This window comes from Micrasema longulum, unplaced genomic scaffold (assembly GCF_059751315.1).
Source record: "Micrasema longulum isolate JH-2025_06_02 unplaced genomic scaffold, ASM5975131v1 h1tg000557l, whole genome shotgun sequence".
Classification (NCBI taxonomy): domain Eukaryota; kingdom Metazoa; phylum Arthropoda; class Insecta; order Trichoptera; family Brachycentridae; genus Micrasema; species Micrasema longulum.
Window position 1 is genome coordinate 40472 of NW_028277753.1, and position 25777 is coordinate 66248.

Sequence of the window (25777 nt, forward strand, 5' to 3'; positions counted from 1 at the left end):
ACTCTAGGTCACAGAGTTTTTGGAAGGAGGAGATAGATATTCCTCGATCAAGTGGAATTGACTTTCTTAGGATGAAGTCCATGAGGATTATAAAAAAAAATGGTGCAAGGGCGCTACCTTGACAAACTCCAGTGGTAACCTCAAACCAATCTGTGACAAAATCGTTGATTCTGATTCGGCATTCACTACTTGAATGGAGGGCTTTGATAAGTTCGACTAGTTTTATAGGCACCCTATATGATTCTAGTATTTTCCAGAGTGTGGGTCTGTTTTGATAATCTAAAACATATTCCTTAAAATAAGACATTATTTTCTAAAAAATACATAATTTTCCACTGTATGGAGTTCATTTTATGGTGGGTCTCATGTGTTTTTTGTATTGTCTTTTATTATGTTGTAGTCCTGTGGCTAGTGTAGCGGACTCACAGATCAAAGCTTCAAAGATCGAACTCCGCTTTACCACAACTGAATTCCCAGTTTGTAACAGTGAGTTATTTACAGCTCGTTGATAATGACCTCACAATTGTAATATTTAAGTTAATCTTATGAACGCAAATATTTCTCTGAAAAATATTTTTCTGAACATTTGATTTGTTTTGGTTTCTATTTAGTAATTTTTGTGATAAACCGTTCCTTGAACCTAGGTATGTCATGTTTATGTAACGAAAGACACTTAGTTAAATGACATAATAATACGAAAGCTTTTCTAACATGGATAACAAAAAACTTTCCTTTCAGATATTATATAACATAACATAATTTTAGCATAAAAACACTCGTATTTCTGTCAAGAAGACAAAGAGCAAAGTGCCATAGAATATTATTACTGTTTTGAGCAATGAAGCAGTAAAATTGCAAGAGTCAGAAATTTTTTCCATATTCTATAAAAGGGTTGGTGTGATATCTAATAACACTTATGATTTTGAATCCAAGGGTGAAAAATACGTTTTATATTTGACATTGATTTCGCGACGCTACGCACTTAAAGACCCGACGAAAGAATAGGACTTGTGATGAGACGAAATTTTTCAACGAAAAAAATTGATGACGTATTGGTTTGCAAAAAATTTAGAAAAAGAGCAAATATTTACCGAGATCAATTATTAAAAATGTATTGTACTTACTTAGCACTTTGCAAACGATCTACGTACTTAACCCATATCAACGCTGTCAAAAAAACACGGCCCCAGGTGTGTAAACCTCAGATTACCCAACTTAAAGTTATGTTTTTTAGTCTTTGCAATAAAATTGAACGTAGTTATGCAGAAAGCAGCCAGCCAAAGAAAAGTGAAACTGAGATAATAGCACTTTTTTGAAAAGTGTAAATAATCAAATCTTACGACAGTTGGAAGGTTTTTTACTTTGGCAAATGATAAAAAATGTATGTATTCGTTTTTTACAATGCAAAATTAATTTAATAATTGACTTGTATATGACTCGATTTTCATAATAGTTAGATCTAATCTTGAATGAAATCTAATAAAAACTGTGAATGTATGAGATAACATCCATTTTTACGACATTTTGACATCATGAAATTTTCAAAAGGTGATTGATACAGTTATTTGTATGAAAACGGGCCAACCGTTTTAAGCAGAACATAGAATTGACCTTCCTGAATTCGAAAACACTAATATCTCTTTTTCTTTTTTTTTTAAATTGTGAGCTAGCTGCTTTCTGTATAGGTACGTTTAATTGTGATACGCTTATCGGATATTGTTTTCTTTATTGAAGGCACGTCATGATAATACGCTGTTGTCAATTCGTCTGCGATTCTTTTTGGTTATTGCAAGCGCTGGGACCAATGTGGAATTTCAGTCCTACGGGGAATTGGATTCAGTATATATATGTTCTCTTGCGCGTGGTAAAAGTTGGAGCCATAGAATTAAGAATAGTCCAGAAAGAGCGTAGAATCATATTTAAATACATCGGACTGTTTCCAATAATTCCCCCACTTAGACATACTTTCGCCGCGTGCATACTTGAAGTCACCGAGTAATATTGCCCGATCGCGAAGAATATAACCATAACACAAATGTAAGGTAAAAAAGAACAATTTATTACTTTTTCTAAAATTTTATTGTTCACTCGAAAACATTGATTGAAACAACAGAGAGGATTAGTAAAGGGTCATTTAATAAGAGTATTAATGATCTTTAAACTTAAAATTTAAAACAAATTTTATTTCACATAAAACGGATATTTTTATGTCATGAAAAATAATATTTGATATTTTAAAGATGATGTCGGTCAAATATCCACCACGGCGTAATTCAAGTAGCGAATGCCGAATCAGAATCAACGATTTTGTCACAGATTGGTTTGAGGTCACCACCGGAGTTCGTCAACGTTGCGCTCTTGCACCGTTTCTTTTTATAATCCTCATGGACCTCATCCTAAGAAAGTCAATTCCACTTGATTGAGGAATATCCATCTCCTCCTTCCAAAAACTCTGTGACCTAGAGTATGCCGATGATGCAGTTATAATTGACGATTCAGTCACAAGTCTTTAGACCACTGTAGATAGCCTTAATAGGTACTCCGCATGCATGGGTTAAAAAATCAATATTGCGAAAACCCATGTACCGTGTAACACTTCATGCCTCGATGCCCGAAATTCCCTGGCTGTCAAACCAAATCATCGAAAGGGTCGAGAGTTTTAAATACCTGGGAGTTTATGTTACGGAAAATGGCAGCTTTCAAAAAGAACTGGGAGTGCGGCTAGGAATAGCAGGCGCCACATTCAACAGTATGAAGGCTGTCTGGAGATTGAATATTTACTCAGTGAAATTCAAATGCCGCCTATATAATGCCTGCATAACACCTATTCTCCTCTATGGATGCGAATCGTGGCACCTCATTAGGGCCCAAAACAGCAAAATACTGAGTTTTGAGAATAGGTGTTTCAGAATAATCTTGGGTGGGCGATGGTTTGACTTGGTGCGGAATGAAGATTAAGTGGACGGACACAGCAAACTCCAGTGACAACTACCATCAGGCGGAGGCGATACGGTTGGCATGGCCATATACTGCGGATGCCTCCTGAGAGTCTTAATCCTGCTTACCTACTTTACAAGGCATCAGGTTCTCGACGTCCTAGACGTCCACTGCTGACTGTTCGTTGGCAGTTCATGTCAGAACTACGATACGCAAACCTGACTTGAGAAGATGCACAGAAGCTGGCAGCTGAAAGAAATGCCTGGGAGATCTTCGTAGACACCATATGCTCCAACTAAGGAGCGAACATGGAATGATGATGATAACTTTTAATGATGAATAATGATGATGATTCTCATTTATAGTTTTTTCTTCTTCACAATTCATTCACTGTATAAAGACAATTCAACAAAAGATAATTCCACAGCATGTATTTTTAAATCACGCTTTAGAAAAATTTAATCTCTTTCTTTTTTTTATTTATATCTCATTTTTTTTTTTCACTTCATCGTTGAAATTTATAGCGAAAATAATTGAACTGTTTACCTTTATATGTAATCAACATTGCATAGCTTTATGTGTGAATACCTATATCTAGGGCCCCGATTATAATGGGAAGTGTACATTTATCTTTTATTTTACCGACGAAGTAAAATTAAGTTTTCTGTATGAAAAGCAGAATACGCATCCGATTTTTTCTTCTAAACATGTTCAATCATATGTTACCGACGAAAATACTTTAAATGTTCATGCAAATATATTCATTCTCTTACACAATATCGGTTTTTTTAATTATGGACAACCGAAGATAACTCTGTTAACCCATTGCAATCGGGGCCCAGAACGATGTTTTTATCTTTACGAATGACTTATATGCAATATTATCACTCTTGCAGAATATGATATATTGTATTCAATAATAAATTCTGAGTTGCTACTTCAGTCGTCGCTTTATATTTCAGGTAAAATCGTTTGGCACGTGTGTGTCATTGATCACTGGACTTTAACTCCCACATATTTAAACGTGTCCCTTCAACTTCTTCTTAATATTATTACGAACACTGACAGTTGTTTGAAATAATATTATAGGTTGATAATATTTTTTTTGCACCTACTTAAGTGTTTTTTTTATTTTTATGAATAAATTGTATTTTTTATTTATTGAGTACAAAAAATAAAAATACACGAGTTTAGGTAATCTTAATTCTTTGCAAACCATCTGATTGAGTCAAATCATGTTTTCGATAAAAAATCTTATGTAAAATTCAGCATGCTCATGCAGCAAAGGTCAATTAGATAAAATTGAAATTTTAGAAATAGACCGCTCAAAAAATTACCCCGATAAAATAATATTAAACGATCAGGTAACATACGTTTATTCCCCATTATTGTATCCATTAAAATACAAACAATGAAACTAATCTAAACGAATTAACTACCGAAAATTTCGCTTTCAGATAATCACTAAATTCCTTCGGGCCCCGGTACACAGCTGTCGATGGAACTACCAACCAGCGGTCCCTGTTATAGTTTAAATCAAATTTAAATACATATAATTCAAATACATTTTTACTATAAAACTTTGCAAACTTATAAAATTAAAGCCAGTTTTTATTGTATACATTCAAACAAAACTTAAATTCATACAATTGTTAATACCTCATACTTTAATTATTTTAATTTAAACTCTTTTATTTCCATAATAATATAACATCATGATTTACAACCCCTACTTGCATAGACATAGACTTTTTTATAACATAGACATTTGTTTAGTCTCCCACCAGTCTTACGATGTTGGTCACGACGGTCACTGGTAAAAAAAATATAAATAAAAGTAGAATAAAACTATAAACGTATTTTTATTTATATAATTTATCTCAATACAATGAGTTTTAATGAACAAATTGTATTGTTGTGGCTCAAATGTCTGTCAATGAGGACGTCTAAAAAGAAAAAAAATACTATGTGAAGTATTGTTTTTATAGTAACAATGACTTATTTGACTACTTTTAAATTACATTAGAGAAAAAATCAAAACCGGTAATAAAAACCGTTAAGACGTTACATAATTTGACCTTAAAATTTGTTAATATAACCCAAACGGGCGTTAAAAATTACAAATAATTATTTTTAAAAAAACATAAGCCATTAGATACGATTAGTTCCTACTTTTTTTAAGTAATGTTTTAAGACGAAGCGTAACAGTTTAAATTAGGCAATATACATTTTACTGACTTTAGAGTGGAATTAAGTACTCCTAGTATGGGTAAATTAACTTTTATAACTACAGTAAAACATTAGTTGAAAAACGTTAAAGTGAGTTATTTGTTAAGTCAAATCAGAAAATAACCCGTGTAATGTTTCCGAAGGATTTAATTTAAAGCCACTTAAAAGCAAAACAACAACTCTAGTAATCGTGTTCCACAATATGTAAGTAATTAGTGATAATAAACGAAAAAGTATTAAGGTCCTTGTTGCAAAGATTTTATAAAGAAATATTTTATCTATTTATTTACGGACTTATTCAGTCCATTTAACAATGGCAAAAACAATTCCCTATAAAAAATAAAGGTACAATTCAAATAAAATACAAGTTAAAAAAATTAAAACTAATACAAAAAAAAAAAAATACTACCTCAAGATAAGATCTGGTTTATCTTAGAGATTGAAAAATTTGTAAAACTAAAAAGAAAAATATTATTTATGTTTAAATTTGTGCTCAAATTTTTTAACTAATGTTAGTAAATATTAGTATATAACCACTTACCGACTTTTTTAGTCAACCGGTTTCGAGACGTACCCGTCTTTTCGTCAGGACATTCACTATACGAACATGCAAATACTAATATGCACCTTCACCTTCACGCGAACACCACCTTTTTGCGAACACCACCTTTTTGCGAACACCACCATGTCTAAACATGCATTAAGCTTAATTAAAGCTTATTTAGCATCTCTATAAATCTGGATGTGATTTAAGTATTTTTGGAAATACTATATATGTATACCGCGGTGATGGTGAAGGTGGAGGTATATTTTAGTATTTGCATGGTGGCGTAGTGAGTGTCCTGACAAAAAGACGGGTACGTCTCGAAACCAATAGACTAAAAATGTCCGTAAGTGGTTATATACTAATATTTTAAAACATTAGTTAAAAATAAGAACGTTATCATTTACATGTCATAATACTAGTATGTTAAATATTCTACTGTAATTGAAAATAGATTATTAAAAAAGTAACCCTATTTAATAAATAAGTCGTTCATTTCCTAACCCCTCAAAAATGAATTTTTAAGAAAACCCTAAAATCACAAAAAAACTTTAGGGTTAAATAAGTAAGGGAGTCACACGATTTCGCAAAAATATTATAAAACTAAAATATAATTAATTTTCGACCAGCAGGTTATGCCACTTGAAACTACGAGTAAACTTTTTCTTTCTAAGGGTTTAAAGATCTTTATAAGAAGTTTAAATAAAAAAAATGATGAAAGCAAAATCAGATCGTAAATCTAATTTTGTTTTCGATGAGATATAAAAGTTTGTTTCTCGAATTCTAGGTTAAATTATGACTTCAATAAAAATACTTTTTTCTACAATTTTTAAGAATTAATAGTCAATAAAGTACGGTCGAGTAAAAAAAAAATTACTACTTATTAGCAGCATAAAAATATTTTTAAATTTATTATTTTGAATTCCCGCAAAAACGGTCATTGCATTGGCCACCCTGATGCGTCATGATTCATGTTAATTTTGAACTTTGTAAGCGTTAAAATTTTTATAGAACATCGTGACAAATCTTGACGTTACGATTATCAATGCCCAACATGTCGCGTTTTTTAAGGGACATATTAAAAAAAAAAAAAAAACTAGGTTTGAAAACATTTCTTCACAATATCTTTATTGATTTTTCTAAATCCAATTTATATGGGTATTCGTAGTATGTGGTATTTTCCTATTGTTAAAAATAAATAAAGCCCTCATTCACCTCAAATGTCACAAACTGACTATTTTCTTATGATAGTGCTTAAAATGTTTGCAGCGGTTTTATTGAGATTTTTACATTTTGTAATAAAAGAAAATTATAGCCATTCGTTTAGAGCACTGCATATAGCTCAAAAATTATACCGGTATAAATTTAGTACCTAGAGTGAAAAACAGACAAAATATACCTCTGTGACAAATATTTTATTTCATTTAAAAAATATTTTTTTTACAATGTAACATGGATTCTAAGGACAGAACTGAAAAAAGATATCCTGATAATGGTGGTATTAAAAGCAAATAAGAAAAAAATAAGCTTAAGAGCCAGAAGGAAAAATACGTATTTGCATTATCGATAGTATGATAGAGAAGGGATTAGACCTAGGGAAGAACAGAGGTAAAAGAAAAGGATAAGAAGGGAGAGATAAAAAAAACACATAGGATATGTATACATGTACGATATACCCATAAAATTAAATATACATATGTGCATATGGGTGTTTCTCTGTAAACTGGGCAGCTCGTTGTCTCAGGCCAATATTATATAAAAAAGTATGGACTATTATTTATTTCATCATTAACTTTAATTGATAATGAATTAATCTACATGTACTTAGGGTACAGTATCGATTTAAATTGATTTTATCATTTCAAAAACGTTTTTATAATGGTCAAAAAACAGTCTTCTGGCGTGTCACCAGAGCAATATAGTTACTTCAGATCAAAATAATGAAAACAATTACTTTCGGAATCAATCAAATCATTTCACTATTTGAACGATATTACATAAGTGTTAACGAGAACCTATTTTCATAATATGTTTATAAAACTAAAAAAGTTATTTAACATATTACAACAGAGATAAAGAACATTTGAGATAAGGTAATACAGAAGTCTAGGCATCTACAGGGCTTATGACCTGTCAATGGCTGGTTTAATTGGCCACTTCACACACTTTACACTCTTCATGGATCATATTGATAAATCCACCCGCTCCATGAAGAAGTATAGAAATTGAAAAAATAACACTTTCAGGCGTTGCCTGGTTTGTAGGTGAAACAATTCAATTAGATGAATCTCACCCGCAAAAATAAAGGTTCCAGCCCTTTTACTTCACAAACATCAACAGATGAAAGATTTGAAGGAACATAGATGTAAAAATATATGCAGAATGGTGAATGTTACACAGTGTGTAAAGTGGCCACTTAAACAAGCCATTGATAGGTCATTGGCCCTGTAGATGCCTAGACTTCTACATTACCTTATCTTAAATGTTCCTCATTTCTGTTGTAAATTGTTGATAGAAACAGCTCCCCAGGGAGTCGAATCCAGTCCTTGTCTACAAAAATTTGGACAAGCTCAAAATGTTGTTAAAAAAGTTAATTACAGTTTGTCTCAGCATTTTGTGAACAGTCCCTCTGTCTATATTTTAAATTACGCGACACAGTCTACAGCTTAAACTATTGCGCTAATGCATGTAACGAAATGCAAACGACCTGAAGTTTGCACGGTTATCAGCAAAACCGCCCGGATGCCATTTTGTTTAGTGTTGCATGAGCGTCACTCCGAGAAACCCGTGATAAAACCTGAAAACTGACAGTCCTCTGGTGAGAATAATTTTAATTAATTTTTGTGTATTTATTTTGTCATTAGAGATAAATATTCCCTGTAATCAACAACATAAGATAACTTAATTATATTTTGTGCTACCTTTCAATGAAATCAAATTAAACAGTCCCCTGGCAACAGTCCCCCGCACCATAACCGAACAGGGAACTGTTTCCGCCTCCTGGGGACTGTCTTTATGTATGTTTATTATTGTTTTATATACTTTGAGCATGGCGCCAAGAAAAACGAAACTCTCTAAGGAGGAGATTTTAAAGATAAAACGAGAAGCCGAGTGAAACAGATATAAGCGTAACAAAAACAATTCGCAGAAAAGGGAAGAACTTAGAGAGAAAGAACGTCTTAAATATCGTATGAAAACTGTTGATTAATTTATTCTATTGTTCAATAATATAATTTCTAAACTCTAAAGTTTAAGTAAATAAGAAAAGAAAAAAAAATCGCTGCTAATATGATGTTTTTCATTTAAATAATCAGTCCCCCCCAGTCCACAGTTAACAGTCCCCTGTATCAAATTTTCAGAAAATGATTAGTATTTCCAAAAGGAAAGGAAACATTTTTGGTTCATCTGCTGTTTATTATTGACCAGGTGGATATTTATTTCCTTAATCAGATTTATTGAATATTTAAAAAAAAAGTGGCATAACAACTTTCATAGAACGACTTGCGCAGTTTCCAGAAAAACACCCATATATATATACGCAAGCACACACGAAAAATGTACCATAATTAATATATGTATGATTTTTATTTAGAAACGTGGCTAGTCTGTCTTTTTTAAGTAATTTAACCATTTCTGACCATATGTTTCTGAAACATAAATAAATATGACACACAAGCATTTTTAAAAAGTCTGCTTTGTTAACCTTTTGTTTCCTGAACGTAGATTAAGTAGGGTTTTTAAACTCAATAATCGCCGCATTTAATAATAATGCTTATCAAAGCACACACATATTTATGTTTTCCAAATTATTAATCAAAATGTCAGACATATAAGATCTAAAAGTGCTAATTGCTAGAAGCAACAAAATTCTCATTATTCTAACAGATTAAGAAAATAAAATATAATCCGTTTTATCCGGTAAATTAGATTTGATTTGAAATTCAAAATGTGAATGTGAATGTCATTCTCAGTGTGACGCGTTACGCGCTGTTGTCAATAAAAGAGCCAATATTCAAACCATTTTTGCCGGCTCTGTCAAGTCAAACAGTGTTTGTCCTCTCCGTTCGGGTTCGCTCAAAGTGATCGCTAATTTTCCCATTCAGCCCCTGCCACTGGTACCTGAGTCGCTTCCGGAGCTGCTTCCACCGCCGCCGCGCCGCCGGCAGTAAAAGGCACGCCAGGGCAAACGTACCTGGATGGTATTCCAAACGCTCTTGCGGCCGTAGAAAAAGCTTTTATCTCCCGTATTTTGTATGTGAATACGTGAAATACAAGTGTTTTCTACGGCCACGAGAGCGGTTCAGAATAGCACCGCTGGAGTGCTGCCGCTTCAACAAGTAGTGGCAAGACTACGTCTACGACAACGAGAACAAGTTTTAATATTAACCTTGTATATTATAAGCAAGGTAAAAAATAATGCAACTCCCAATTTTGTTTTTATGGAAAACCATTAAGATTCTTTGTCTGGAGACTGGAGGACAGTGGAGAAGAAGAAGAAGAATCCGCGTCATATTTTCATTTATGATAATATTCGGCAAGATGAAGATTCCCCCATTATTTTTTATCATTTCTATCCCTTTCACAAGGTTACCACGAGTGAGGATATGAATTGACATATTTGCTCTCTAGCTATGTTGGACACATACAATTGTTAGCATTGAAACAAAAGGCAATTATGCTTCGTTTAAAATAGGAGTTCCCAGTAATTTGGTTGGAGAAGTAATAAAACCTGAGCACTTACTGCGCCACTTTTTTTTTATCAAAGAGTGGATTAATAGGATGGAAACACCACAGTTTCTGATCTCAAATGACGGCAACATAACAATTATAATATGGTTTTCTTTCTTTTTATTATCAGAATATCTGGGGATTGAAGAGTAAGCGCGAGGATTTCTTGCGAGGTGCGCTTGAATCATGTGACTATAATGTAATCGCGCTAACAGCATGGCTTAACTGCAGTGTTTTCAATTCTGAACTATTCGATGATAATTTTACAGTTCTAAGAAAGGATCGCGTTTTCACCGATAATGTCTGCAGGGCGGCGATGCTTGTTGGGGGGTTGGAAACAAAAAAAATTGCAAGTTCAATATTTTACTGTTTTGGAAACTCCAAATTAAGAATTTTACGACTTTTATACTTCTTGGACCAGTCGGCACAAATACAAAACTTTTAATGTGCCCAAATGTTGGTAAACGTTGAAACAAAGGCAGTATGGTGAATGGTACAGAGTGTGTAAAGTGCTCACTTAAACCAGCCAACGACAGATCATAAGCCCTGTAAATGCTTAGGCTTCCACATTTCCTTCTCTTAAGTGTTATCCATCATTGTTGAAATTTATGAAGATTACATATTTGTCTTGTTTTTTTTTAAACTCTTTATATAAACAAAAGGTACAAATTTGTACCCTGAGGGAATTGCAATAGAAACGATTGTTATTTTTTCAACACGATACGTTTTCAAAAATAAATTTAAATTCCGAATTATAACCAAACCACAAAAATGTTATCATAAAAAAGAACTTACTCGCTATCAGAATTATATTGAGGTTTATAAAGGAGTAGTAATTTTACACAAACAAACGGGTGATAACTCTACGCAAAACTGACCCCAAGGAGTAATTGTTTAGAATTAATTACAACAAAATGCCCGAAATTACTACAATATGTTCAAATGTGTACCGACAGTGATTCGTTGCATAAAACGCATTTTCAAGGGTTAACTAAAAAACGTTACCTTTTGATTCGTTCGTTCCTTTTCAGAATCAATATCCACCTCGTTTGTATGTTGTTTTGTTTTTAATATCCATCCCATCTGTATCCGGGCGGATGAGGAATACAATTCTGTGTATGAAATATAACAAGAGCCCTGGTCGAGTGTTACCTAGTACGCAGCTTTTGGCGGGCAGTGATGAGTCTGATCCGTCTCGTTTAGAGGTAAAACGTTTATTAGGGTGAATTTGTGGAGCTGAATTTAAGCGAGTGAACCTGGTGAGTGAGACAAAAACAGCTATGCGGTGGTGCAGTGACCTGTTGTGTTTAATTTAGCAATTGAATGTTTTCAGTACTTGAATTATTAGGTGCTAAAGAGCACTCGATCAATTTTACTTTGATCGTGCCGCACGATTTGTGCGTAACTAAGCTAACAATTTTTTTCTTCATCAAATCTTGCAACCAGCAACCCTCCTTTATTTTTTTCATTCGTCATATAGGAATGTTTAGCAATAAAATCTGTGAAAGGTTTTCAATTTTCTTTGCAACTTGTACGTAAATGTCGAGTTATCGTTAAAAAAGTTACCGTAACTTTCTTGCGGAAAGTTAAGAATTTACAATTTGAATTTGTTATAAAATTGAATTACACATTATTTATTACTTTTTGTGTCTGGTACTGCTTTAGAAACTCCCATAATATTGAATTTATTTTAATATTGGTACATTTACATATGTAGTTGATTCAGTTTGAAAAAAAAATGTGTGGATATCAACATCATCACGTGTATAAAGTTCCCTTTCCGTATTCTGTGGTGCATAGGGTACTGTTTTTCTAAACCAAAAGCAGCGTAGTTCGATTTTTTGTTACATAAAGATAAGGCAATCACTTAACCCTTCAATGCCCTTTTTTTCTAATTTTAACCTAAAACATATTTTTTGAATATTATTTTATGCAAATACTGGTAAAAAAAATGTTTTTTTTTTTTTCAGATCTAATTGCATATTTTAGTTTGTGTGGACAATCTGCTACATTGGGCATTAAAATGTTAAAAAATACAAAAATGTAAGGAAAACAAAAAATAACGATTTTTATGAACATCTTTTTATATAATAATGAAAGTTGCGGAAACAATTATAACTTCAAATATTGGAAAAAAAAACAAAAAAATCACCATTTGAACTTTAGCTACATTATTATTTTTGACAAAACACTTGAAACTGACTTTTTGTTTCAAATTTTATCCTGGTGGTGACATATTAAAATAAATTATAAAGGCTAGTATACAATATAATAAATTAGTCGCCGAGTGATGCACATGTTTGAAATCACTTTTATACACCGATTATCGGTATGTAACCGATCGTCTACATTGGGCATTGTAGGGTTAAGTATCACTTGTCCTTAATTTTTTTTTGTAATATGACTACCATTTTATGAACAATTCGTGTGTAATGTGTGAAATTATCTAATACACGTTGACGAAACGATGAGATCTGCCAGGAAAATTTGATATCGGTTCGGCATAAAAGTGTTTGTATATTTGAATATTGGTTATGTTTGCAATTTTAGACGACCGACGCCGACGCTCGGTAGGCTGAAATGTGATAAGGCACGATTTAGCATCGTTCTCCTTCCATTCGGTTTAAGTAGGGCGACTCTGGATATAACAATTACCTTCCGGTTTTCCGCTCATACGAGGGTGAAAATACTTATATATCTCAATAAATTAGGTCTAAAATTTTGACACCTTTGCTCTTTCCGGGTGATGAGGCTTCTTTGTGTTTATAAAGAAAGATGAAACCTGAAAATGAGGAATTTGAAGCTCCAAGGATGAATTCGTAGTTCCTTTATAAAACAAAGATCGGGAAGAGGTGATATTAAAAAAAAAAAAAAGATTCATGTCTTCAAGTGCAAATAATAGGTTCTTCGGTTGATTTATTGCTAAAAGCAATTATTCCGGCCAACCCAAAAACAGACTGGTCAAAAGAAGTCAGTCAAATATTTGTATTAAAAAACAAAATACATGTCAAAAGATACATACATGAAAAAACCTAATTAATTAAAAATCATGCTGTATTTTAACAAGTAGATAAAGCTTGCACATATTGACATAAATCAAAGTACGTTAAGTTATACATATTAAAGAGTGAAGAATGTAGAATAATTAAACGAGTTTGGATGGAGAGAGAAAGAGGAACCAAGGCAAGGAAATGGAAAAAAAAGAAAATAATCAATCTAGGTCAGAATTTTAGGAATATATAGTAATGTTTCAGGTGTTTCTCGAAGGTGGCTAGTAAATGTGCATTTTTTATATGAAGAAGTAGTTCTTTCCAAAGTCTAGCATCTTGAACAGAAAAGAAATAGCTGAAAAATAATGTGCTATGATAAGGAATAGAAGGTGTTGTCTCCTGAGAAAAGCGAAGCGAAAGGTAAATGAAAATCCCAGCAAGTCAATATGGAGTGCAAGGGTTGTGAAAAATATTACAAAGAAATGATAAAGGTTGAAATTTTATGCGCTGATAAAAATGAAGCCAAAAATGGGGCAATAATCTATACTTATAATATTATAAAAGCGAAAACGCGTTTGTTTGTTTGTGTTTTTTTACGTCTTCAACGGAGCGACCGATTTACATATTTTTATTTGCATAGGAATAGCTGGAGAGGTGAGACGTAAAACAGGATACTTATTTTTCATTCCGAATATTAAAAAAATACAATTAAAAAGATATAGTATGCAAAAATAATTCTTAAAAAGCCCAGAACTTACCCATCAAAACTAGTATTCGAAGAACTTAATATAACAACAATTGAAGAAATTTTTAATAAAGCCTCTATCTTACAAACTTTTAAAGAAAAAACAATTGAAGTGCAAAATTCAAGTAACTCTAGATTTTCTAATAATTTGATTTTGCACAGATGTAAAACAACAGCAGCGTTAAACCATTATACGTACATAGGTAAAAAAACTTTAATAAACTTCCGGAAAACTTAAAATCTATAAAAAATTATCAAACTTTTAAAATTAAAATTAAAAAACATTTAAGACTCACCCCTTCCTAGACTCCATATCAAAGAATGTTTTATTTTTTATTTTTAATTTACCTTGTTTATTTTTAATTTTAATTTTAATTTACTTTGTTTTAATTTACTTTGTTTATAAAAAAAATAAAAAAATGTGAAACGAACTCCCTCTCTAAACACAAGTATCTACTTTATTAGAGAGGTAGAAACGTTATATATAAGATGTTCTGTATATTTACCTATTTTGTATTTCAAAAATGTATTTTGTAAAAAAGAAATTATTCAATAAAAAATAAAAAAATAATAATAATAATAAGCAACATTACTTAAAAGTGAGTTGGTGGTAAGGTGGGATGTCTAAAATAATTAATTTGAAATCAATTATTTAATTTTCTATGATTGACTTGCTTTTTTAATAGTTAAATTGATTTGTTTTTTGTTTTGGTTTTGTAGTAGGATTTTAATTTGTGAATAGAATAACAATGCTAGGTCACGATTAACTAACGGGTCATCATATTTTTTACAGAGATAGTTAAGAGGACCGGAAATCGATACAAGCTATTTTCTATCTTGAAAACAAATTTATTCCATCGGAAAAATTCTTATTGATAAACGACAAAACAAATTTCTCCATAATACCATGCAATTGAAGCCGCGGGTAAAAGCTAGAAAGACGAAAATAACTTAAATATTTACTTAGTTACTAACGCAACTAACCTCGTTTATTTATTTTATTTAAACACAATATATACATAAACAGTTTACGTATATATGGAAAAGAGCATGCTTATCGCCTTAAAGCAATTTCTTCCTACATACTCAAACCATTTAATTTGAGAAAATCAGTGGTACGAGGGTCATCTATAAAATAAGGTTACACAATTTATATATGGGATCGAAAAATGTTTGTATTGAATTAAAATTCACAAGATAATTCACAAATATATGAAAATATTTTTGAACACAGAAATCTGCCGCAAGCTGATTCAAGTGCTTCTGCACTGCTTCTTCGACCTCATGATTGTTGGAAAATTGATTCTCATCTAAAAACTCTTTAAGTTAATTGAAAAAGTGACTGTCCAAAGGCCGCAAATCAGGTGAATAGGGAGAGGAAAGCGTGGGGAGGGGTGTCAATATCCCATACAAACGATGTCGACAGCTCTTGTGTAACTTGCGCGGTAGGGCCTGGCGTTGTCTTACAGGAAGCTTACTCCCCGGGTCAGCATTCCTCTTTTGCGGTTCAATATGGCTTTTTTGAGTTTTTTAGAGTATAACAGTAAGCCTTTGCATTAATGGTAGTCCGTTTAGGCACAAAATCAACCAAAAAGACCCCCCTTACGGTCCTAGAAAACTATTGCCTTAACTTTTCCAGCTGAATGAGTCGTTTTGAACTTATCGGTGGAGGGGGGAAATGATTGACGCCACTGAAGTGATTATCTTTCGAATTTTGGAATATAGTGACTCACCCAAGTCTCATCCCCCGTAAATCCAGAAAAGATTCTCCTTCCTGTGAAAATCGATCCAAAAATTTACGCGTGGTGGTCACGCGATTTCGACGGACGGGAGGTAGCGGGAGCGCACTACTCGCTCTCTTTCGGAAAAACCTACTGCGACTTAACAAAAAAAAAAAAAACAACACGCGTGACCAAAGAAACTAATTGTTAGAATCCCCCCTACAAGTCAGGTGTGCCAACTATGGAACGAAAAAATTTCTCCGGAGCCTTTGTAATCTTATTTTGTGGATGACCCTCGTATATGAGCATATTTGAGGTATTTTAGGAGGGGGTACAGAGGAAAAACTCAAATCCTTAGGAAGTGATATTTTATACGTGATTTCAATGCAAATCTCTGTCTCTGAAATAAGTGAGTAGATTGTTCCATAATCCAGTAGCTACCACTGTGAAAGAGGAGGCAAAAAAAATAGAGCAATGAATGCGTATTGAAAGGGTTTTTTTTTACTACAGCAAAGATATAGCCCATTCTGTGTTAGAGGTTCGAGCCCTTTGATAAACAAAAGAAGTGGGATTAATTAAAATATTGTGAAGAAGTGATATAATGTGACTGTTTCTTCTATGCTTGATACTGAGCGAGTGTAGTTGCGTGCGAAATTCGGCTATGTGGTTGATATTGCGAAGATTAAAAATATAACGTACATAAACATTCTGCAATCGTTCCTACTTATCAAGCAATTAAGAATTAGCATCTGGATAATTTACATCTGTTTAACTCGTTAAAATCTACGAATAAATGAATAATATTTATTTGCAATTTTTTTTTTGATAAGTGTTTGATAAAATATAGGGAGAGCGGTCAAGAAGCGATGTAAAGGGAAAAGTTGAACCATTTATTGACAGGTCACAAGTCGTAGAAATTTCTATTATTCTTCAATTAAGTTTTGAGTTTTTCCAAATTTTTGTAGACAAGGACTGGATTTAACCCCCTAAAGAGCTGTTAATATTAACATAATACAACAGACATGACGAACATTTTACAGACGGAAATATATAAGTCTAGGCATCCACAGAGCTTATGACCTGTCGCTGGATAGTTTAAGTAGCCGTCTTACACACTGTGTAATATTCACCATTCTGCCTATATATATTATAATAATTCAATAAGATGAATCTCACCCGCAACAATAAAGGTTTCAGCTCTTTAACTTTACGAACGTCAACAGATAGAAGAGTCGAACGAATAGGCAGAATAGTGAGTGTTACACACTGTGTACAGTGGCTACTTGAACCAGCCAATGACATATCATAAGCCCTGTGGATGCCTAGACTTCTATATTTCCTTCTGTAAAATGGTCTTCATGTCTGTTGTAAAATGTAAATTCTTTTATTCCTTCTCAAGTGGTCTCTCCATCTCTGGTGACATATTTAATTAAAATTGTGAGCTTAGTTATATATACAGCCTAAGCCAAAAATACCAGTTACATGAAGAAAAGTATATACAAGAAACTGACCAAAAACAATATAAAACTACATATGTTGCAAAGACAAACAAGGGCAATAAAATTATGGTATACAATATATTCATAAAACTAATTATATATAAAACGTCGAGCTAAACCATGCTCATTCATCTTCAATCCACACTGTTTAAGTGGCAAAGAGATCTACAAAAAACTAGAAGATCTGTCCTAAAGAATTCCAAGTTATGTGACAAATTGACTAATCTACATATTCTGGACATTGCGGCATAAAAACAAAAGTTGCTTTTAAAAGATTTAAAAAATTGCAGACATGGTTGGAAACGTGAAAAGAAATTGATTGCAACAGAGATAGGAAATCATTTATACCATTCAGTATTTTAAAAATGCACGTGAGGTCCATCTCAGTTACATAATACGTTAACAAGATAAGTAAAGATAAGATATTTTTATACTAGACTTTGGAATGAGCTACCTCTTCATATAAAAAATGCACCGTCTCTAGCTACCTTCAAGAAACGCTTGAAATATTATTATATATCCCCCGAATCCTGAAATCCCTGAATTTATCAATTTTTAATTTTTGAAATTTTTTTTTTCATCTTATATTATAAGTTTAAATGTGAAGTTTAACAAAATAAACATCAAATCAAACACTTAATTTTTATCCATTTTTCTTTCCTTGGTTCCTCTTTCTCTCTCCTTCCAAACTCATTATCTGATTCCACATTTTTCATCATTTAATATGTATAACATAATGCACTTTAAAAAAAAGTTAATATGAGCAAGCCTTATCTCCCTATTAAAAAACCGCTGTTAGTTTTAATAATTTAAGTTATTTTTATTAAATGTGTAAATATATGTCTTTTGAAATAAATTTACGGTTTTTTAGTACAAAATTACGACCAACTCTTTTTTTGACCAGTTTGTTTTTTGGTTGGCTGGAGGAAGATATTGCATTTGACAATAAGTCCACCAAAGTATTTATGGTTTGTATTTGAAGTTTTTAATAAAAAAATAATACAGGATGACCAATTAAAAAAAAAATCGAGTATTAAAACTCATTATAAATCAGGGGTTAAAAACTGTTGTTGACTTTAAAACTAAATGAAATAGATAGATTTAGCTTTTAAAATTCATTTAAAAAAAACATGTTCTCAATAGTTTTTAATAAACGCTTTTAAAAGTTTTTAGAAACTAACTCACCTGGGTTAAAATTTATGATATTTAGGTGAGACAGTAAAAGGTGAATAGTTCTATAATTTGTGACATCACATCTATTCCTACTCTTATATGTAGGTTTTGAGAAACCAGACTCAAAGGAAAATGTTCCTCACAACTTATTATAAATTATATGCAAAGGATATGTAATAAAACCAACACACCTTTTCACACTATTTAAGGTGTTTTGTCAAGACCATAACCATAAGAGGTTTTGAAACTAGTTTATGAATACTGTTTGTTATGTCAAACATCTTAATTTGAACTTGGGTATCTCACTGAAAAGCGATGTGACATTTTAAACCATTATGCTACAGAAAATGTTCGTCATGGCTTTGACAATAAAACAAAACACGTCGAATTTAACGATAACAGTAAGATAACACACGTCACCATAAATGAACGTAATAATTCACAAATAATGTTGGATATTACTTTTTAGAAAGTCATTTCTCATATTTATTATGAAATAATGAAAAAAATCAGTACTATGGGAAATTGGATATAATTTTTTCTTACACGCGGTAAAAATAAGCGAGTTTTTTTGATAACGTACGAAAATTATAAAAATAATTTTAATAACAATGAACTACTTTGAAAGGTCACAAGTCCTTTCTTCTGACAAGCCAGTTTCGCGGTTTAGTGGGTTTCATTATTTTTCCTTTTATATTTTTTTGTTCATGTTTACCTTCTAAAATAATAATAAATACTGAGGAATTTCCGGTTTTTGGGTAGCTATTTTTTTTCAACGTTTAGTGTATTTTGACATCTACGTGACGTCATGGGCGGAGTAACTTCAAAATTACAAAACTTTGTAAAATCGATGCGATGAAAAAATATATGATAATACTATATAGTATTATTTCATATATTTTTTCATTCGATTTAGTTTGATAAATAACCAAATGAAAAAACTCACTGAACTTCTTCATTAAGTAATTCCGACGTCCATGGCGTAATAGCTAAGACGCTTGACTAACGCACAAAAGGTTGCGGGTTCGATTCCTGGTAAGAACACAAAGGTAAATTGTGATTTTTCCCAAGCTTGGGTGTTCTGTTCCGTAATTTACTACTTTGATGGGCCGGGCCGCCTGGTCTGTAGTGGATTAAAAAATTATAATTAGAAGTACTATCATAAAAATTTATGAAAAGCAAATGCTAACATTGGAGATACCAAAATATTTACAATATTTTGGGTATGTCCAAATCTTGATAGACTTTTTCCAGATTTTTCACTAACGGGATTGATATGAATATTAGATATTTGTTCTAGTGATCACTTGATATATTGTTTCATATTCACCATTCCGCCTATAGGTAATTGAGTTGTGAATGCAATATTCGAACAAAGCATACATAGGTATGTACAAACTTACCACTTTCCAACAATAGATGTCGCTAGTTTTCTACATACTTTCATTCTCTATAGTGGACCAACACGCATGCGAATGTAATATTAAATCCAAGCACATTATATAAAGAATCAAAAATGCCATATGTAGATAAGGAAGTCAACTTCCTGTAAGTAGGATAGTGAATGTTACACAGTATGTAATGTGATCATCCAGCCCAGCTGATGACTTTACTCAGGGTTGAAGAAATATAGATGCTTAATCATAAGAAGAATAGCGAACGCTACATGATGTGTAAAGCGATTAAACCAACCAATGACAGGTCTTAAGCCCTGTAAACGCCTAGACCTTCCCTCTCTGTCGCAAAAAATTTCTACAGTAAGAATATTCAGTGTTTTTGAAATATTTATCAATTTGTTTTTGAAATATGAATTAATTTTATTAAACTTTTTTTTTTTTTTATCGTATTATCAGTTTTGTAATTTTGACATTACTCTGCCTGAGACGTTTCAAATGCTGTATAGCTTGCCCGCCACATACCGCACATCGTATCTGAAGACTTAAGTATCCTTGGCGGTGCCCACATACACGGAAAAGTTGCTCATTGCCGAACGAGAAAAACTGCTCGAAGGAGCTTTCTGTAATCTGATAGCCTTAGAATCTATGTGCTGAAAGAAGCTAATCCAAAAGTACACAATCTGCACTTCATTGGATTGAAAAAAGAGGAAAGTGAATTCTTCACTGACTGGTATAAATTGATAAGACATGATCAATTCGCCGAAATGATTAGAAAACTTTTTAAAAAACTTTAAATTCTTTTTAGAAACCACCAGATCTGTACATCCGACAAGACGTATAACAGGGCCACGGATAGTAGCGTGAAGCTCTATTTGGTAATCATAGAGAGAGAGAAAAGAAACAAGACCACACAATGTGTCCAGAAGATTGGTTAGGATATCCGCAGCAGCACGAAGGGGAGTCGACAATATTGAAAACAAATAATTTTTGATAAAATTTACCATGATCTGATAAAAACTGCGTAGTCCAGTGATCGGGGATAACCCAAGAAGATTTGAAGCGCTAACAGATTGAAGAAAAAAAAAGAAAGGTAATCCTCCCTGAAAGGGAAGATTCTCATCGCGATTGCCAAGCATCTAGAAGAGCATTTAAAATCTTTTTTTTAATGTTCGATTTAGACATTCCTTCAGTTGGGAGTAGACGGACGCCACAAATAACAAAGGAACGCCTTCTTTTTAGGTGGAAATTTGCAGATCGTCGCTAAACCTTCAGAGCTAAAGGAAACAAGCCCGTTAAACCCGGGAGTGCATCCGTCGAGCATGTCCTATATGCTCTAGCAAGAGCCGGGAGAAGTTGCCTTTGTCCATTTATTCTGAACAGTGAGTTGTCCTGATTCGTGGGTCGGCTTCCCGGTAACCGGAAATGTATAACAACGCTCTGTCATTGGTTGATTTCAGGGAAATAGTGACGTTGTTCAAAAAATTATTTTTTTTCAAGTTCATTTTTATTTATTATTTCATATGTTTTATAGAAACTTCACCATGCAATTAAATACTCTTATTTTTACCGCACGTAAGAAAACAACTTTTTTTATCAAATTTCTCGTTGCACTGAACTTCCTTATTTACAAGCGTTGTTCGAGTGGAAGGCGTTCCATTATTAATTCAAATATTGTTACAGAGCATAAATGTAAAAAAAAAGAACTTTTACCATCAGTTTGAAAAGAGACAGTTTTATCAAGCAAAAGTTTTAGCGCAACAAAAAAAAAACACTCCAGTTGTATTTATTCAGCAAAAGTTTTAAATGAAACAAACAACTAAAAAACCTTGAATAAGAAAGGTTGCTTGAACAAAATTTCGATAGGCGTAATTTTTAAACGTTAATAGTTTAAAAAAAAATATTTGAAGCACTTACTATTCAGTACAATAAAATAAATTTGTTTTTAACCACTTTTTTTTCTACTAACCGGTTTTAAAGCTACCCAAACTTCTTTATCAAGGTACAATTAACTGTTGAATTCAATCACATTTTCACTCTTTCCATTTTTAGAAAAACAACATGATAAAAAGTCTTGACGTATTGGCTCCATAGGTTCGATGAAATATTTAGAAATCACTGTTAATATAAAATAGGATAGAATTTATAAGTTAATTATACCTTAATGAAGAAGCTTGCGCAATTTTGAAACCGGTGAGTAAAAAAAACAAAAAGTAAGTAATCTCAAGTATTGTAATAAAACAAACTGGTCTAAGAAAAAAATAAAAATTGGAAAATTGTTTTCAGGCGTTGCTTAGTATGTGAAATAATTCAGTCAGATGAATTTCTTTGCAACAATAAAGGTTTCAGCTCTTTAACTTTGCTTAAATCCACAGATAAAAGAATTTAAGAAATATGAATGTTCAAACATAGGAAAAATGGTGAATGTTACACAGTGTGTAAAATTTATTTATTTATTCATTCAAAATAATAAAATTAAATAATTATGAACTTATCAAGGCTATGCCCGTGTCAAGCCACAATAAATAACAATAAAAATACATAGTAAAGTTAAAGAGATCAAATTATAATGACATAGAATAGCAATCTAGAAAAAAAGGTATATGTAATAAATAATCAAATTCCAAAGAATACAATGCAAAAAAGATAATCAGAAATAATTTTTAAAATACAAATTATTCAAATTAAGAATCACACATAATCAAATATACAAAATATTGGTATCACTTAAAAATGGCCACCTTAACCAGCCGATGACAGATCATAAGCCCTAGCCTGTAAATGCCTAGACTCGCATATTCCCTTTTTTGAGATATTCTCCATTCCCATTGAAATTTGTTAATCTTAACTCTCGAGGGGTTGAAATCCAGTATTTTGTTTACAAGCATTTGGACAAACTAAAATATTGTAAACAATAAGTGGTTGAAAACAGTTGTTTTATTTATTTTTACTATTGAAACAGTACACTCATGTATGAACATATTTTGATAACGTTTAAAAAAATGTGTACATGTACATTTATTGTTTTTATTGTATCATTGCGAATCTAACTAGGGTCAGTATCCCGTACTTAAACCGGCAAGTGTTTTTTATGTATATATTTTTTAATGTCGTAACTCAAATATAGAAGGATTTTTTTTTATCTTCAAATAAATTAAACCAAACAATTGTGATATTTTCGTTTTATACGTTGTTTAAAAAAAAAAAAATTGGCATGCTTTTAGTTTACCCAAATATTTCAATTTTGGTTGCCGTTTTCAATGAAATGTAAATAACTCACTATTAGAGAATTGAAATCAAGTTGGAGTAGAATGGGTTCAAACCTTGAACCTCTGATCAGGTAGTCCGCCTCACTAGCCACGTGACCACAACCAGATAAAAACATTGAAATTTTGAGTCAAAGATTTTATGTATTTTAGATTTAATTCAACCTTAAAGGCATATATTTTTCACTACACATAATGTTGTTACAGATTTATAAAGTTTTGTTAAATAATTCGATCATTAAAATGAACTCTTTGTAGCTGATAAGATCAAAGAATTAAATAATTCAAAATTAACCATTTGTTCCATGTCTCAATTAAATTTTTAGCTACGAATAATGGTAAAATTTGATCACCTTGTGCCGGTTTAATTAAAGTAAAGGAACACAATTATAACAAGAATAGGATTTATATTCGGATGCTTTGTCCAGACAAAGTCTAGGTTAGCCCAGTGACCTCAAACTGTGGGTATTTGATGAACGATTATTAAAAATTATCAATTTTTATTTATTTTTTTAATGAGTTTATTATTATTTTCTGTCTCCAGGTGGATAAATAATACAGTTTTATTTGTGAAAGCATTTCAACTCAATGACTACGCCCAGGTTAAAATCCTGTGAAATGAAATCGAGCATTTGCCCGACATTATTAAGCCCCAGGGTTCGATTCCTTACAGGACAATATGAAATATTTGTTTGAATGGTGGTTAAAAACTACAATATTTACTGTCCCTGCACTGGTACCCGAAGCGTAAGATTCATCACCTTACTTTCCGGATACCATTCTACTTGCAGGTTATTTTGCAAGCAGGAAGATAAAACAGTATAAGCCACCGATGTCTAAGTTAGTTATTAGAAACACGAAGTAAAATACTCTTCATTCACCTAAGTTTATTGTACTATGTATAAAACAACTATGTAATATGTATAACTATATTGTATTTGTATTTTTTCATTATTTTGTAATTAAACACTTTTACATTTAATGCATTTATGTTTATAAAATGCATTTGTGCAATATCTTATATGCCCGAACCGGGTTGTGGTCCTGTGGTAGTTTTATGGACTCACGGACCAAAGGTCCGAGGGTCAAATCCCACTCTACCGTAACTCGATTTCCATTTTTCCAGCATAAGTGATTTACGACTTTTACGAAATGGTCTGAAAATTAAAATATTTAGGTAAATAATAAGAACTCAAGTATTTCTCTTTTAATAAAAAAAAATCTCATGTACTCGTACGAATATTAATTAAAAAAACTACTGAATCAAATACGCATTTCTTTTTTTTTCCAAAGTTATGTGACCAAGAAATCCTAATATAAAGTATTTAGGTTACAACTATGGATTTTACGTACTCTTTTAAGCATCAGTATTGATTTCAAAATATCCCGCAAATTATTGAGCAAATAATTAAGAAAATATGGAAGGTAACACAGGTAACATTTTGTAGCTTTTTAACAGCTATTGCAAAATTTTATAGAATTTACTCCATAAAATGTACAAAGAAGTCTCATCAAATTCTAAAATCACCATTAATAAATTCGCAACCGGTAAAAAATAAATTAGCGCACATTTACCGATTAATTACCGATAAATTCAAATCTGTTTACTACACATCTCATGATTCTTTCCCATTTTTGCAACGTGATATTATGGGCATAAATGCAAAGTCACTCTCTTATCTTTTAGAATTCTCAACAAATGCAAATCACAAAATATCAGGAAAGATACTGGTCCAAATAATATCTGTAAATATTTGGTTGATCCGAATCTTCGTTTATTTATTTATTAAATTTACGACCTAAGCCAATTACAACACTTGTGTGAAGAAATAACGTATAAAATACTAAACAAAAATAATATAAATTATGTAGCCAAGATAAATGAGGGCAATAAAATAATTGTAAATAATATATTCAGTAACACGACCAAAAGTATTGACCCTTTTACAACATTTTCAATAAATCTTTTGATATTGACATTTTCCCATATCCATGGAAAACTTCTCACATATTTCCAATATTTTGAATTCAGGCCAAAATGAAAATGTTAGAAATTATCACTATCCTTGTTTTTTTAATGTGGTAATGTTGGTGTCTAGATAATATTAGTGTAGGTATGTCAGCATTTTTGGTAACTGTAATGTCTTCGTTTTGTACGACTTTTAATGCAATTTTGTGTAAAAATTTAACCGTTTTAATTTTTGTCAAGTATTTTATGTTAAACTGGCGTTTTTTTGTAAAGTTTAGTCGCCCGGGTCAAAAAGAGTAAGTTTTATAAGGTTGTGAACGTTGGGTTCAAGGTGTGTACAGGCTTATTCTGTCACAATTTCGTTTCGTAAGTTCGTTCGTTCGCAATACAATCAAAGACGTATTTATTTCATGTTTTCTTTCATACGATACAAATAAATTAACGAAGCAAATTAGTTACAGAATAAGGCCATAGTTCGTTTTTGTCTAAGACCCAAATCTGTAGAAATAGAGCATTAATGTTTTTTTCTAGGAAATAGGCATAAATAATGACCACAATTTAAGGCAAAATTTGTTAAAAAAC

General features: G+C 31.9%; 1 protein-coding gene across 1 annotated transcript in view; it reads right to left on the minus strand.

Annotated features, from left to right (window-relative positions):
* TkR86C (Tachykinin-like receptor at 86C) overlaps positions 1 to 25777 on the minus strand; it is a 357528-nt gene that overhangs the window by 18959 nt on the left and 312792 nt on the right. The window lies entirely within an intron of this gene.